This window comes from Scylla paramamosain, chromosome 28 (assembly GCF_035594125.1).
Source record: "Scylla paramamosain isolate STU-SP2022 chromosome 28, ASM3559412v1, whole genome shotgun sequence".
NCBI lineage: Eukaryota > Metazoa > Arthropoda > Malacostraca > Decapoda > Portunidae > Scylla > Scylla paramamosain.
The window spans coordinates 11,715,367-11,733,469 of NC_087178.1; the positions used below are offsets into that span (position 1 = coordinate 11,715,367).

General features: G+C 40.7%; 1 protein-coding gene across 6 annotated transcripts in view; it reads right to left on the reverse strand.

Annotated features, from left to right (window-relative positions):
* The window catches only part of LOC135114911 (uncharacterized), a 162,057-nt gene that overhangs the window by 30,130 nt on the left and 113,824 nt on the right, over positions 1-18,103 (reverse strand). Inside the window, exon 1 of one of the 6 annotated variants that reach the window (XR_010275714.1) lies at positions 5,053-5,523. The exons of the other annotated variants lie outside the window; for them this stretch is intronic. The gene's annotated coding sequence lies outside the window, so the exon portion shown is untranslated. Of the gene's footprint in view, positions 1-5,052; positions 5,524-18,103 lie in introns of those variants that run through there. 6 annotated transcript variants of the gene reach the window in all.

An 18,103-nucleotide genomic window follows, 5' to 3' on the forward strand; every position in this document is an offset into this window, starting at 1 on the left:
CAATAGCCAACTCCTGTAATTTGTTCCTCCATGATGACTTGCTACTTTCTGTGGTCCAACTTTCCCAAGATACCTCTTTAAAATTAATGCCTAAAGACCTGAGGGGGGTGGGGGAAATTTGACTGACCACCAGGACCACAGCTTGAACTTAAAACATGTAAAATAGCCTGTTTTTGCATGCTTATTTCTCTTAACCTACAATGAACAAGTGAATGAAAACTGTACTCTCCCCACAATCAACTCTTTCGAATGGCCTCATCTGGAAGTCTGTTGGTGCCATGGTTACGGAAATATCATGAGTTGAATGAGGTGGTGTCAGTGTACACTGAGTGTGGCTCAGCCCACTTGTCTGATTGGCTTGCTCCGGCTGTGGCTAGGGGAAAAAGAAAACAGGTGCTCTACATTTTCCATACACCCCCTACCTGGGTATTTTCTCTGCCCCCGTGCATTACAATAGCTGATAGTGTGGTTAGCATGGTATGAGCGTGGGGAGTGAAGGTAAGGAAATTCAGCAAGTGAGCTGAATCAGACGCCCTGGAATCACATTCCTGGCCATGACGGAGCCTAGCTGTAGACTGATAACCCTTGCTGTCTGACTTGAAATCAGTGTAGTCATAGCCCCGGCCTAGCAAATTGGGCAGAAAATGGCATAATTTGGCTTTATTTTAGCAAAGACATCATTCAATGTCTCCAGTCCTATAGCAGCAGAATGATGATCAACGCCCTCAGTTTTTTAGGGAGGTTAAAGTCTTCCATCACTAGTACATTTTAATTTTCTTCAAGCAACTTGGATAAACATGCCCTTGTATCTTCCTGTATTCTCTTGTATTCTCTCTCTCCCCAAGAGTTGGAATAAGGGGGAATATAAGTCACTACAGTATGTGGCATCTTCCCAGATTTCTTTTTAAGCTTACTTTCATTATTTCTGGCTCCCCCTCTCCACATGTAGTAGACTCCACCATCAAATCTTTTCCAACTAGGGGCATCACATCTCCACCCTCCTTACTTTTTCTATTTCTCATCCAGAGGTTGTATTTTCCATCTCTAATATTTAAAATGTCCACATCATTCACCAGTTTTGTTTCAACATTTCCCATGATATCCATGATACCCATGATATTCTTTTAAACAATCTTTACTTCCAACACTGCTGACATCAAACCAGTTATGTTTGCATGTGCCACTTTTAATCCTCCCCCTCTGCATTGTCTCTCCTGTACCACTTTCTCACCCTCATGTCTATGGCCCTCCAACAGAACCTCTTCTTCTCCACTCCTAATCTTTCTTATTTTTTTTTTCATTTGTTTCTCTTCTTAATTCATTTATAGTGGCTCTCTCTTCTCTGGTCTTATCTTTTTTATCCATATTTGTATGTACTCTTCAACTCTGGCCAATTTCCAAGCTTTGCCTATTATTTCTTCAGCTGCTGCTTGTAATCTAAACCTTATTTTAGTGGGATGCTGTCTACCCTCAACATATCTGCCCAATCTTCAAATTTCTTTAATCTCTTCTGCCAGCTCCTTGTCTTCTTGTATTGTTTTCACCATTTTATCCACTCACCTCTTTTCCTTCTTTACCCTTTCTTGCCTCTGTGGTACACACTCCTCCTTTAAAGCAAATACCACTACAGTCTTTTCCTATCTACTGTGTCTCTCACCAAGTTTTCTCTCTGCTTGATCACTTTAGCAACCTTTTCTGTTGGTATGCTGACATTTACCTTAGTTTGCTCTTCCACAATCCTCCTAAAGTTGATCTTCTTTTCCTTCTATTCCTTCTTCCAAATTCCCTGCTTTACATTTAACTCATCAACCTTGTCTTCATGTTCCATTGTTTTCTTCTCATATAGTGCTAATTTTGTGTGTAAATCATCATACACACCTTTCTAAACTCCCTTCTCAGTAATCAAAATTTCAACCACTCTTTCCATCTTTTCCATCCTTACTTACATCTCTCGCATTTCACTCTCCAGCTCAATAAAACTTCTTCCCAACAAGCTCTCTCCAGTTCTTCTCTCATCCCCACCAAAACCAGAAAAATCCCAGTCTTTCCTTCAGAACAGTCCCCGTTGGAGGTGTAGGGGCTGAGATTCCCTGCTCATTATGGCAGTCATCACACTTTCCCTAAAACTTTTTTGGAGACAGGACAGCAGCAAGTAACACTAGTGTGACTCCCACCACCAAGGACAGCTCTCAGTGATGTAAACAGCAGGATATTAGCAGCGGCATCTGTTGTTATCCTCACACATCTATTGTGTGTGTGTGTGTGTGTGTGTGTATTTACCTAGTTGTATTTACTACCTATTTGTGTTTTACAGGAAAAGAGCTATGCTCATGCTGTCCTGTCTCCATATCTATAAGCATCCAGCTTAACTTTAAATTAATGAATATTTGTTGCGTGTACCACTGTTTCATCTAAGTTGTTCCATATTTCTATGCTTCTATTTGGGAAACCACATTTCTTGACATCTCTTCTACTTGCTGTTTTCCTCAATTTCACTCCATGTCCTCTTGTATCTCTTGAGTCCCACACAAATAAGTCTTCTTTGTCAACTTGATCCTTACCCTTTAAAGCTCTGTATATAGCAATCAGGTCCCCTCTTTCTCTTCTCTCTTGTAATGATGGAAGCTTCAATCTCCTTAATCTTTCTTCATTGGTTAAATCTCTCAAACTTGGTACCAGTTTGGTTGCAGCTCTCTGGATCCTTTCTATTTTCCTTATTTCCTTTTTATCATGGGGTGACCAAACAGTTTTGGTCAAATCACATATTCCATCAACTTTTTCATCATCTCTTCATCCATGTAAGCACTTGCCCCCTTTCATCTTTCTTAGTAACTCATAGGTTTCCCCAACATGTTGTTTACATGTTTTTCTGGCGATAAATTATCACTTATTGTAATTCCCAAGTCTTTTTTTTTTCTTTGGTTTTCTTAATTTCCACTTCTCCCATAGTGTAGGACCTTGTCAATCTTCTTTTGCTTTTTCCTAATTCCATCACCTTGCATTTCTTTGCATTAAATTCCATTTCCCATTTCTTACTCCATTTATATATCTTATTTAGATCTTTCTGTAATATTTCACAATTCATATTGTTTTCCACTCTTTTCAATAATTTTGCATCGTCTGCAAACATATTTATATAACTGTCAACCTCATCCACCATATTGTTGACATACGCCAGAAACATTATGGGGGCTAAACAGCCCCCAAGAGTTATATATCCTTATAAATTCATCCCATTTTTCCTGAACATCTGCATCTTCGGAGTCTTTCCAGTCCATGGCAGCAAATTATTTTTTTTTTAATTTTTGAAAATCAGCTTTACTATATTTAAATCTTTTCACCTTATAATTTTCATCAATGATTACATTTTCATTTTTCAAATTAAATTCCATCAACACATGTTCACTTTTACCTAGGGGGCTATCATAGTGTATAGTTTCAATAATTTCCATGTCCTTGGTAAACACTAAATCAAGTCTTGATGGTTTATCTCTTCCACTAAATCTGGTATCACAATCAACCCATTGAATCATCAAGTTTTTCGCCACCTAGTTTAACAGTCTATTACTCCATGAGCTCTCACTTCCAGTAGTTGTCAATGTCTCCCAATTTATCTCCTTACAATTAAAATCACCAACAATAACTATATCACTACTTTCCTTCACTATTTTTTCAAGACCTTTCAACACATCTACCAACATCTCTTCTTGCTCTTCTTTTTGCCAAGCATTGGTCATAGGTGACACATGCACTCTTACATAATTCATTATCCTTCCATTTCCACTTCTAATCATGACTTGTAGAACTTCAGACATGTCTTCACTTTTATTACCTTCTCCACTTTGCCACATTTTTTTTTTGTCAGAATTGTCACTCCACCTCCTCCCTTGTCACTTCTATTTTTCATCCATAAATCATATTTATTATCACCAATGTCAGGAGTTCCCCATTCATTTTTCCATTTTGTCTCACATAATACAGCAACATCTGGTGTGGTTCTGTTTAACTCATTTAATTCCATCTTTGTTGACATTAATCCATTTACATTAGTATAACATACCTTACTTACAGCTTGATGTACCATTTCTTTATCCTTATATCTCTTACTCTTCAGAAGACTTCTCCACCTCCATTCGTTTTTTTTTTTTTTTTTTTTGTTTAGCCTCATTTACCAGCTCCTTTTGCTTCAACCTTTCAGTCTTATCTATATCCCTGTTTATCCATACATTCTTATATTCTTCATCTCCAGGCAATCTCCAAGACCCATTAATTACTTCTGCTTGTACCTGTGTTGCAAACCTTATTCTTATGGATCTCATTTTTTCTTCTTCATGTATCCCAATTCTATGGACTCTTCCACTTACTTTAATATCTGACTGTCTTCACCTGTCACTTTCTTCAGTAACTTATTCAACAGGTTCTTTTCCTTTTCCTCTCTTTTAATTCTGCTTACTATTTTCTTTTCCTTTAATCCAAATACAATTACTTGTTTATATTTTTCTACAGTGTCTCACTAACTTTTTCTCTTACCACTTTCTGTCAGATTTTGTTTCTCATTTTCTTGTTGTTTTATTATTTTCTTTAGTGTTTCTTCTTCAAATAGAAATTCATTTAACCACTTATTTTGTCTCATTTCCACATCCTTTACACTTGCCTTCATTTCCTCATTTTCTTTCAGAACAGTTTCTACTTTTTCCTTTATTTGTTTCCTTAAACAGTCATTTTCCACCTTTAACTTCTCATTTTTATTTTCCATCTCCATCAACTTTGCCATAATAATCACCAATTCCTCACCTGTCACCTTTTGGTGTCCCTCCAATGTCTTTATTCTCTTCACTAACTTGTCCATCAATTTTTCCATATATAAAATTTTTCTATACTGCAATCTATAATATAGTTATCTCTCTTCACCAGTAAAACCTTCAAAGGACTCCCATTCTTTTGGGGTGTCGCCCTATGCCATTTTGTCCAAAGTGTAAACAAACCAACCAAACTCTCCTAGAGACAGGATAACTATACTCATGTACTATTTCTCCCCTCCCTATTTACCACCTAGGTATTCCTGGGTCTTCATATCATAACTTGTTCCACCATGAGTGATTTGTGTTATTCCTTCCTTCTATATGTAGAGCACTAGGAAACACGTCCTGTCAGCTCTGCCACCACCGTTTGTGTGTGTGTGTGTGTGTGTGTGTATTTACCTAGTTGTATAATACAGGGTTCAAGCAGGGCTCATAGTGTCCTGTCTCCATATCTATATTTATCCAGCATTTCCATAAATTTCTGCATGTTAGGTGCTGTAAACAACCTCCTCATTTAGACCATTCTAGATATCCACAGTTCTATGTGGAAAATTGTACTTCTTGATGTCCCTCAGACACTGACTAATCCTGATCTTCTTTGGGTGCTTCATCATCTTCCAGCAACACCAAGTCCTGCTTATCTATCTTCTCAGTGTGGTTAACTATTTTGTACATCATTAGATCTCCTCTTTCACTTCTAACTTGCAAAGTTGACAGTCCCATTTCCTTTAACCTCTCTTCATATGTTAGGTCTTTCAGCTCCAGTACCATCCTTGTAGCTGCCCTCTGAATTCTTTCCAAATTCTTTATGTCTTTCTTCACATGCAAAGACCACACCACTGCTGTATATTCTAGCCTGGGACATAGCATAGTGGCTATAATTTTTTCATAATAGTCTTATCCATGTAATGAAATGCCACCCTAATATTTGTTAACATCCTGTACGTCAAGCCAGATATCTCACTTATATGCTGTTCTGGGGTCAGGGTATCTTGAAAAAAAAAAAAAAAAAAAAAAAAAAAAACAATCCTAGGTCTTTTTCCTCCTTGCTCCTCATTATTACTTCCTCCTCCATTTTATAGTCCCATGCAGGTCTTCTCTTACTCTTTCCCAATTCCATCACATGGCATTTCTTAGCAGTGAATTCATTTCCACTTCTTGCTCCACCCATAAATCTTGTCAATATCTCTTTGCAACTCCATACAATCAATGTGGCTCTTTAACAATTTTGCATCATCAGCAAACAGATTAATATAACTGGTCAAACTCTCCTGCATATCACTGATGTATATTTGGTACATAATGGGTGCTAACACTGACCCCTGTGGTACTCCACTTGTTACATTACTCCAACATGAACAGGTGTCCCTGATCACTGTTCTCATTTCTCTATCCTTTAAGCAGTCTCTCATTCATTTTAGCATTGTCCCTTTCAGTCCTTTTATATGTTTAATCTTCCACAATAGTCTTTTATGTGGAACTTTATCAAAAGCTTTTTTTGATGTCCAAGTACACTGCATCTACCCACCCATCTTTGTTTTGTACTTCATCTATTACTCTTGTATAGAAACTTAGAAAATTTGTCACACATGACCTTCCTATTCTGAAACCAAATTGACTATTTGTTATAACTTCATTCTCTTCCAAATATTTCATCCACTTTTCCTTCATCACTATTTCACAGATCTTCCCCACAACACTAGTTAGTGACACTGGTCTATAATTTAGTGGCTCAGTCCTCTTTCCTCCTTTGTGTATTGGCACTATAATTGCTCTCTTCCACTCTCTTGGTACTCTTCCCTCTATCAGCAAGCTGTTAATCGCATCCCAAATTGGCTCCACTACTTGTTTTCTACATTCCTTTAGTGTCCAACCTGACACTCCATCAGGCCCCATTGCTTTCCTGACACCCAACTTCTCTAACAATTTGCCAATTTCATGTTTTTGCACCAAGACTTCCTGTAACCCCCCTGCCTTACCTCCTCATTTGGTTCTGTAAAATACACTTCCACACTGAACACAGACCTGAAACTCTCATTCATAATTTCACTCATCTCTTCTGCTGTTTGATATATCCTTCATTCCTTTACTATCTTGTTAATGGTCTCTCTGCTTGTCATCTTTCCATTGATATATATGTAAAAAGGCTTAGGCTCTTCTTCACATTTCTTTACCACATCCTTTTCAAACTGTTTCTCCTCCTCTCTTCTTATTCTAATATACTCATTCCTTGTTTCCTTACACTGCTCTCTATTATTTTAATTTCTTTTGTTTCTTCAGTTTCTTCCAAGCTATATCCTTTCTCTTCTTAGCTTCTGCATATCTGGCATTATACCAGATATGTTTGCTCCTCCTTACTTTATATACAGATACATACTTCTGCACACCATCATTGTACTTTTTCAGGAATGTTTCATATTTCTCTTGCACTGTCTTGCCTTCCATAAGTCTCTTCCAATCAATACTTCAAAAGAATTTTCTTAACTGTAAAATTTTTCTTTGCATGATTTAGTCTCCCATTTTTATAATCCTCCTTACATGGTAGAACCTCCCAATTTTACTTCGGCAAAATCACCTATCCGCTGGGCGGACATTTCCCATGAGAGAGAGTGCGTCACGCGCTGCCGGCAGTTGTTTGCTGATTGCCGTGTTGGGCAGACACGGTCATTCTGGGTCATACGGACTCCCAAGTTTTTGCTGTTTTCTTTCAGATAAGGCCACGATACTTGTTACGCAGGTACAGTGCCTTCAACTTCGTTACCCGTTTTTGGGGCGAGTTGTATTATTGGTATATCGGTCTCCACTGACGATGGAACTGTGTGGGAAGCTTACGGCTTTGTTCTCCTTATCGCAGTGCGGCAGCCATGTCGGAGTCTGGTGAAGCGTCCTCTGCCTCTCGATCCCCTTCCCCTCCTGCCCCACGTGCCTTCTGTGGGCCTTCTCCTCTCCCTGGGTCCACTGTTCGCCCTCAAGATGACGACGACAGGCACAGGGATCATTCATCTCGTCGCTTGAGTGGGAGGCATGGTTGCGTGAGATTACGTAACAGTGCTGACGCATGTGGTTCCCGCGGCACTTCTCCTCCTCCTCCCCCTTGGTCAGTTGTGTTGGACGCCTTGGCTGATTTGCGGGGTGAAGTGGAGGCCTTGAAGGCAGACAGACGGCAACTACCATCCCCTACTGGGTCGGCGCAGGTGACTGTGGAGGACAGTACTCTGGGGGGCTGGGGTTTGTCGCCTCCTTGTTCTGCCACTTTTTCTGGTTTCTCGGCCAGGATGAGTGAGGATGAGGCAGTGTCGATGCCTGCCGCCCCTGCTGACAGCACCTTAATTCAGGGCACTAAGGCCTTTGGTCCTTCTGACACGGTGGTTGCTGACATTGACAATAGAGTGGCAGAGATGGTAAACTTACTCTTTGATAATGGTATGAGAGAGGAGGACTACAAGGCCATGTGTGAGGACGATGTTGTCAAGAGGCCTAATAACTGCCATGCTCTTGCGCCAGTGGAATGTAACCCACAGGTGTTGGAGGCCCTGAAGCTGGATGCCAGGAAGACAGACTTCCGCTTGAAGGAGGTAAATAAGGACATCCTGCGGGCTTCAACCATTATCACCAAATCCTTAGTGGCACTGGATGATTTGGCTGAACAGGAAGGTAACCCCAAGTTGGCACATGAGGTGAGCATGCTAAATGGTGCATTGGCATTGCTAGGCAATGCCAATCACAGGAAAAATTTGGCCAGGCGTTTTGTCATGAAACGCGAGATAAACTATAAATATGCTCATCTTTGTTCAGATAAGGTGCCAATTACTCGCTTTCTGTTCGGTGACGATGTGTCCCAGTCTGCCAGACAAATTGAGGAAGCAGAGAAACTGCGGAGTAAGTTCTCGCAGAAAAAGCCTGCCTTTACTAGCAAGTTCGCAGGTAAACGCCCTGGTGGATATTGGAACAAGCCTGCTAGTAGGGGATATTACGCCAGGTTCCAACCCTACGGGCAACAGAGGTATGGCTCCAGGGCTGCCCCACGACTGCCTTCCACTCGTCAGGATGTGGAGCCAAAAAACTCCAAGGGCCGGGGCGGCCGCAGCAGGCAGCCCCAGTAAACTTACAGGCAAGTGCATGTTTTGAAGCTGGCAGACTACACTCTTTCCTGCATGAGTGGTGTAAAATTACCAGTGACCCTGTCATTTTGGATATTGTTCAGCATTGCCACCTTGATATTGATGTCGATAGTGTTCATCCTTTATTTTTTAATGATTTGGAATACAGGTTCAACACTGTGCAACAGGGGATAATTTCTGGAGAGATCAAAAAACTTTTACAGCTTAAAGTCATTAAAGTCACACACAAACTAACTCAGCAGGTTATCTCTCCTATTTTTTTTGCGAGAAAAGAAAAACGGGGAATTTTGCCTGGTTCTTAACTTGGAGAGGTTAAACAAATACATACCATATAAACATTTTAAAATGGAAAATTTTGAACAGGCCATCAGGCTCATCAACCAGGGTGATTTTTTGGCTTCTGTCGATCTCAGGCATGCTTATTATTCTGTTAGGGTTGCAGATGAGCAACAACGATTTTTATGTTTTACATGGCAAGGTGTTATCTATCAATTCACCTGCCTCCCTAATGGCATTTCTGAGGGACCTCGGCTTTTCACCAAACTGATGAAGCCAATATTTGCTACTCTAAGGCAGGAAGGATACACTATCACCAGCTTTATAGATGACACATTAATTTGCAGTAACTCTTACTCAGGATGTCTTCAGGCGATTCAGGCCACCATTTCTCTGTTGCAGAGGTTAGGCTTTTGTATCAATATGGAGAAGTCTGTTCTCACCCCCACACAATGTATTGAATACCTAGGCAATGTTATTAACACCAAGTTCATGACTGCCTCTTTACCTGAGCGTAGACTAATCAAAATTCGCCAAGGATGTGCAGAACTTTTGTGTAAAGATGTTGCCCCCATTCGAGAGGTGGCCAGGGTGATCGGCCTCATGGTGGCTGCGATCCCAGCAGTGGAGTTAGGTAAACTTCACTACAGGAAGTTGGAGAAGGGAAAAATTGCCGCTTTGAAACAGGAGTATGGTAATTTTGACAGGCCTTTGAATATTACTGCAGACATGAAACTAGACCTTTCCTGGTGGTTAGACAATGTGGACAGACACCACAGACACATTTTTAGGCCAGGTACTGACATCGATTTATTTACTGATGCCTCCAGCCTTGGTTGGGGGGGTCATTTGGGGTGTCAGATTACAAGTGGTACTTGGTCCCTGGATGAAAAGGAGCTTCACATTAACATTCTGGAGATGAAAGCCATTCTATTCTCTTTGCAAGCATTTGAACATGAGCTGGAAGGTAGACATGTTAGAGTTTTTTGTGATAATACCACTGCCATAAACTATGTCAATGAAATGGGAGGCACAAAGTCCAAGTCCTGTAATGATGTTGCTACCCAGATTTGGGATTGGTGTCTGGAACATGACTCATGGGTTACATGCTCGCACATACCAGGGAAGGACAACACCTTGGCTGATGTAGCCTCTCGCAAGATTAATGACAGACATGAGTGGAAACTCGACTCACACATTTTTACTACCTTGTGTAATGTTTTTGGGACACCGTCCATTGATTTATTTGCCTCAAGGCTTAACAAACAGGTTAATACATTCTGTTCGTGGTTGCCAGATCCGGAGGCTAAATATTTTGATGCTTTTTCCTTGGACTGGTCAAACTTTGATTTGTCTTACATTTTCCCCCCATTCTCATTAATTGCTAGGTGCCTTCAGAAGTTACGTGCGGAGCAAGCACGAGGCTGGATGGTGGTTCCTCTGTGGCCGTCCCAGTTTTGGATGGGCATGCTGCTCCAGTTGCTAATAGACTTCCCACGTTTGATAACGAACAGGAGGAATGTTCTAACACACCCGTCCACAACAGATCCACACCCCATCATGTCCCACACGAGGCTCATGGCATGCCTTCTGTCAGGGAAAACTTGCAGAAACGAGGAGTTTCGCCGGCGGCTGCGGACATCATACTTGCCTCCTGGAAACCAGGTACTGAGAGGCAATACCGCCCACATGTCCAGAGGTGGTCGTTGTTTTGTGGTAGACGGAATGTTGACCCCACTTCTCCAACTGTAGGTCACATTGTAAATTTTTTGATGGAAACCTTTGACAGGGGTGTGGGTTATGAGTGTGTGAACACTGCGAGGGGTGCCCTGTCTTCTCTCGGCATTGTGGTGGACGGATGCAGGGCAGGAAATCACCCTTTGGTCATCCGATTCATGAGAGGGGTTTTCAATCTTAGAACTCCTCAGCCCAGGTACACTGACACTTGGGACGTCCAACCTGTTTTAGAGCAACTAAGGTCCATGTTCCCCTTACATGCATTAACCCTTAAAGAATTAACGCTAAAATTGGTTATGATGATGGCCTTAACTCAAGCTGCCAGAATTCAAACTTTACAACTACTGTTAATCAGAGACATGCTCATTAATGAACACTGCATTTCAGTACAGTTGGGGGGCACTCTTAAACAATCCAGACCAAATTTTAACATCAACAGGGTCACATTCCATCGTTACCCTAAGGATCCACGATTATGTGTCTGTAGCACTCTCCTGAGGTACATTGATGTGACTAAAGAGCTTAGACAGGATGAGATGCACACTGATGCCAGGCTCCTCATTAGCTTCATAAAACCCCACAAATCAGTTTCCAAAGACACTATTGCCCGTTGGGTCAGGACCATTCTCCGCATGTCCGGCATAGACATCTCAAAGTTTTCCGCTGGTAGTGTGCGGCCAGCAGCAGCTTCAAAAGCTGGAGTGGCAGCTGTCCCTGTCGCATGCATTATGGCTAAGGCGGGCTGGTCTAGGGAATCTACCTTTGCAAAATATTATAATAAGAACATTGTGGCTGCTTCTGACCTCTTTCAGGATGCAGTGCTAGAATAAGATATGATTTGGGTTTGTTGCTGCACTCCAGTGTTGCAGTACACGGATATTTTAAGTATTTAGTATCTAGTACCTTAGGTTTACCTTATGATGTGAACTGTTACCATATTTCAACATTGTTTGTAGATTGGATTAAGTTGGATGCAATGTACCTTATTTTATACACCAATTGTATGATTGTCTCATGTACAAGATCCTTCCATGGAATAATAGTTATAGTACTGTTTCTTGTGGGGCATTTCCTTTTCCTCTCTACTATTGCATCCTCCCTCGTCATCCACATGGCTTCAAAGCCTCATGGGAAATGTCCGCCCAGAGGATAGGTGATTTTGCCGAAGTAAAATTAACAAAGTACACGAGACTTACCGTAGGTCAGTTGAAGTGTACTTCTAATTTTTCGAGGCAAATCACCTCTGCTGGTGCGGAGATTTCACATGCCCTCCTCTCCCTCCCTACCTTAAGCTCTACAGGTTACTTAATTTCCTAATTGGTTCATCATGTGGATGTCGAGTCCTTGCTTTAAAGTCTGCCGGCAGCGCGTGACGCACTCTCTCTCATGTGAAATCCCCGCACCAGCAGAGGTGATTTGCCTCGAAAAATTAGAAGTACACTTCAACTGACCTACGGTAAGTCTCGTGTACTTTGTTAATTTTGCAGTACCACTTCTGAAACCACATGGTCACTTTTTCCCATTGGGCTTAAGTATTTAATGGTTGGACTGAGCTCTGTTTTTTTTTTTTTTTTGTGAATACCAGGTCTAGCATAGATGGCTCCTCCTCCCCTCTGTATCTTGTAAATTCCTCCACCCATTGGTCCATTGCATTCACCATAGTTAACTGCAGCATTTCTTCACTCCACGGTCCAGCATTTCCATTAACTTCCATCTCCTCCCAGCTTACATTTTTGCAGTTAAAGTCTTCCACTAGTAGTATTTTACTTTCCTTCCTTATCATGTTATCTAGGCACTTCAACACTTCCTTTTGCACTTCCTTGTGACCCCCCAGCCTCCATACATTAATATGATCCTCCTCCTTTCTCTCCCACTGGTCCTGATTGTTATACCTATGACCTCCACCATGCCATCTCCATATTGCACTTCTTCCACATTTATATCATCTCTAACCATTATCAGTACTCCTCTTCCTCCTTTTTCCTTTTCTATCTCTCCTCCAATAATTATATCATTCTTCCTTAAAGCTTAAATGGACTTCCTCTTTTAACTATGTCTCAGTTAGGCACAACACATCTGGTCCATTTTCCTTTAAGTAATCTGACTTTCAGTATACCTAAAAGTAACCTGTCTATGTTTGTATACATTACTCTTATGAGTAATGTATACAAAACAGTAATGAGTAATGAGTATCTCATTTTCTTTCTTTAGTTCTTCCATTGCCTCTTTCATCTCATTGTTTATCTTTAGAGTGCTCTCACATTCACTATACTTCTTTCTCAATTCTTTGATTTCCATAAGTTTGTCCTGCTTCTCCAGAATGCCAGAGATCAGTTCCCTCATGCACCTCATTTCTTTCTCTACGCTGATTATCTTCCTCATACTTCCATTCTCTTCTTTGAATCCTGAAAAATCCCTTTCTCCATTTGCTTCCATCAATTGTCTCAAGCCCACAGGGGTTTCAATAAAATGTGCCTTCTATCTCACCTCCTCACTCAGTTTGTTTACAAACATCACTATCAGTGAAGCCACCTAGATCTTCCTTTCCTTTCATTTCTTTTAACCTCAAAATACTCCTTTATGTATTAAATTTGGAGACAAGACACTCTGTAACTCCCTCTCACCCCTGCATATACATTACTAGGCCTCATTGTTTTGTCTAGATCCAGTAGCTTTATCTTCAGGAGCTTAAGCACCTGCATCTGAACAGCTGGCTGGTGCACGTGTGTGTGTCTGTGTGTGTGTGTATTTACCTAGTTATATTTACCTAGTTGTGCTTTATGGGAAAAGAGCTATGCTCGTGCTGTCCCATCCCCATATCTTTTAATATCCAACTTAATCTTGAATCCATGTATACTTTCTGCATTTACTATCTCCTCATCCAGACTGTTCCATACATCAATACTTCTATATGGGAAACTACACTTTTTGACATCTCTTCTACAAGCACTCCTTTTCAGCCTTTTTCCATGTCCTCTAGTGTCCTGTGTATCCCAGACCATTAAGTCACTCCTGTCCACTTCCTTTACTCCCTCATATGCTTTATATATCACAATCAAGTCTCCCCTTTCTCTCCTCTTTTCCAACGTTGGTAGATGTATCCTTGCCAGTCTCTCTTCATATGACAAGTCCCTGATACTTGGTACCTTCTTCGTAGCTGCTCTCTGAACTCTCTCCAACTTCCTTATATCCTTTTTCTTTTATGGGGACCACACTACTGCTGCATATTCTAGTCTAGGTCTTATCAGCGACACGATCATCTTCCTGACTATCTCTTCATCCATATATGCAAAGGCCTGCCTTATTCTTCTCAGCAAGTTATAGGTTTCTCCTGTAATTTTGCTAATGTGTTTCTCCAGGGTCAGGTTCCCAGTCACTGTAACACCAAGATCCTTTTCCTCTTCTGCTCCACTCAACCTTACACATTCAACACATAATTTCCTTTTACTCTTCTTGTGTGTGTGTGTGTGTGTGTGTGTGTGTGTGTGTGTGTGTGTGTGTGTGTGTGTGTGTGTGTGTGTGTTTGTGTTTGTGTATATAAGAAAGTGCAGCTGATGTTTGAAAACCTATTTGGAGTACCACTTATGCCACCCATCTGACATGCCTGGACAGACTACATAAGAAAATCATCAGAATTATCACAAAAAGTTCTTATCTCGAATACACCACTCCTCTATTTAAAAACACAAAAATTCTTAAACTGCAAGATATAACTAAACTTTCAATTGCAAATTGTACGTACAAAAATCAGATCAGTGCCTCACTTCCTTTTTATAAATATCCTACATGACATAGAAAACAGCTTTGCCTTCCATCCCATCGCCTTACACTCTTCCAACACTCCACCATGTACTTAGGACCTTTAATATGGAATTCTCTTCCTCAGTATATTAAGAATGCTCCCTCTCTCTACAATTTTAAAAACAAACTTAAGTGTCATCTGTTGGATTCTTATTAATTCTTATATGACAAGATTGCCTTTTTTTCCTTCAGTTCAACCTAATGTCATCTTCCCTCCTTATATAGTACTGTGTGTTGTATCGTATTAAATTTGTTCTACATTGTGTGTTTTTCTTTTCCTGTTTATATATTCATTTATTTATTTATTCATTATTATTTTTTGTCTATTATTGTGTATTGATTTTGCTTTGTTTCTTTTAGTTTATATTCTACTTTCATTATAAATTCTAGTTGTGTTTAGTAGTCTGTAATTTGTATGTTTAATACTTCATTAATTTTTCTCAACCATTATTGCTTCTATTATTATTATTATTGTTTGTTATTATTAAGATTTTTATTATTTTGTGCTTGAAAACCTTATGCTTATAAAAAGGCTGGCCTAATATTAATGTATACATAAAACATATTATGTACTGACTTTAGAGAGAGAGAGAGAGAGAGAGAGAGAGAGAGAGAGAGAGAGAGAGAGAGAGAGAGAGAGAGAGAGAGAGAGAGAGAGAGAGAGAGAGAGAGAGAGAGAGAGAGAGAGAGAGAGAGAGAGAGAGAGAGAGTGTGTGGGGTGGCTGGAGAAGCCTCCGAGAGGTTTCTGCTGTGGTACCAGAGTCCCAACCTGAGGAAAAACTGAGCAGAGGAAAATATCCTGCTGACGGTGGGGATTACCTGCTGCTGGAGAGTTTAGCTGGGCAAGAGTCAGCAATAAGACAATGCAGAAACAGAGAGAGAAAAAAAAAAAAAATCAGTTTGGATGGTGAGTATGACTTTTGTCATGGGCATGACTTTTGTCTTTTTGACAGTGCCAGTAGGTGGTTGGATAGGAAAGGACTGCAGATAATGGTGTTGCACCTAGCCAGCAAATGACACGTGCCAAGCATATCTTCGCTGGGTCATGGTGGACTCTATATAATATAGACACACTGGCTGGCCATACTTTTGTAGTAATTGATAACAAACCACATAGCTGAACCTCCAAACCAATGTTGGTTTCTTTCCACTCTGTATGAGCATAATGACGACAACAACAATAATAACAATAGTGTGTGTGTGTGTGTGTGTGTGTGTGTGTGTGTGTGTGTGTGTGTGTGTGTGTGTGTGCACGTGTGTGTCATCATGGTGCGTGCTGGGCTATCAGCAAGGAGAGAGAGAGAGTCCCTTGGCTATCAGCAACAGATTCGACATTTGAAGAGTTTTCTAAACAACATTTTGGAATCATAGTGATAATAATAATAAAATATAATAATTACAATAAAAGAATAAGAAGAAGAAGAAGAGGAAGAAGGAGAAGGAGAATAATAAAAACATAGAGAAGATTGAGACATAATAATGATAATAATAACTAATAAAAAGCAGAACAACGACAATAATACGAATAAAAACAAAGCAATAATAAGAAAGATAGAGTACTGGAGGTTCTGTGCACTAAATCCCGCTTAAAGTTCCATAACACATAAACAGAGTGGAAATGACGGGACTAAGTTCAAATTTTCCCGCCAGTACCCTTCCACTGTTCTGTGTGCGCCAGAGAGAACAAAGCATTGTGTCTTCCACCGTAACTGAGGTAGGTGGAGTTCCGCTAACTGTTTCGATAGCACACATGAATGTCAGTGTTAGTCACTGCCACCTATTTTGATACAAAACTAACATAGCTTGTCAATGAATTTATTGTTATAATGCATGATTGTCAAATGGTTGAGGATAAACATGTCTAGCCTCAACAAATAAGGGATTGTGTGGGGTAGCACGTAAATGCCATAAATGCCCTTAGTGTGTAGTGCGCCAACCAGGGTAGGGCATTATCAGGCTAGTGTGCTTACTTTATTTTTGTCTTCTCCTTCTAGATTATCTGCGTTTTCAATATGTTTTATGTTATTGTGGAAAGCATAAACGAGTTGCTACACACAAGCAGTTTTGACTTGAAAAGCAGAAAATGACAGGAAAGGGTAATAATTTTGGGAAAAAAAGGAAGAGGAAGTATTATATTGAAGCATACATGTTAAATTGCATTCTTGCTCTGCACCTTTTCAACAGTCTTTGCTGAAATGGCATCAACCCAACGCTACACACAGGAGCAAGTGGAGAGAGCTGTGGAGCTGGTGAGGTCCAAACAGATGCCCTTGAATGGTGCTTCCAAAGATTTTGGGATCCCCTACGCCACTCTTGGGGACAAGGTTAGAGGCAGAAGATCTAAGCAAGCTGCTTCCAAAACAGTACTGTTAAAGGAGGAGAAGAACCTGGTAGACTGTCTAGTTGAGGTGTCTCAACAAGGTTTTTGACGAACCAAAGACGACCTCAAGGACATGGTGGATCATCCTTGAAGCTAGGAGAGCAAAGACTGTCTTCAAAGACAACTGCCCTGGAAAGGACTAGATGCAAGCCTTTTTCAAGAGGCACCTAGAGATACAGAAAAGAATGGGGCAACCACCTGGCTGTGAGAGAGCAGTCATAACAAAGAATGCTCTAGGTGAATGGTTTCAGCAAATAAAACATTACCTGGACACCATCGATCCCACTTTGTTGAGCTCTCCTGACAGGATCTTTAATGCTGATGAAAGTGGTTTTAACATTTCTCCAGAGAAAAAGGAAAATCATCAGTAAGACAGGAGCTAAACACCTCTACTCCATCACAAGTGGCACACGGCAGCAGGTGACAATGTTGGCCTTCTCCTTTGCCATGGGGCAGTACCTTCCACCGCTGCTGATCTTCCCCTACACCAGGGATCCTCGCTTCAATGCATTGGAAAGGTTTGAAGAGGCTTTTTACCAAAAAAAACTCCAAATGGGTGGATCACTGAGGTGGTGTTTCTTAGCTTTTTGAGGGACATCTTCATTACCAAATTGGGAGAAAAGCGACCAGTGGTGTTGGAGAAAACCTTACAGCCTGCCCCACAGTTTGTCTTCCACATCCCAGCCTGCCCAACAGTTCCTGCCTTCCATATCCCACCCTGCCCCATAGTCCCTGCCTTCCACATGCCAAAATTCCAAAATGATTGGGGATTACCTCACACTGCCCTCATTCCAGAAGAAAAAGGGATTGAAAAAGACCACCACAGCATTGCCATCCTCAATAAGTGGTGCTGAGTACCAGCAAATGATTGAAGAGAAAGAGAAAGAAAAAAGAGGAGAGGGAGAAAATGGAAAGAAAAAGAAAACAAGAGGAGAAAAAAAAGGTAAAGGAACAAAAAGCTGAAGCAAAAAAGAGAATGAAGGAAA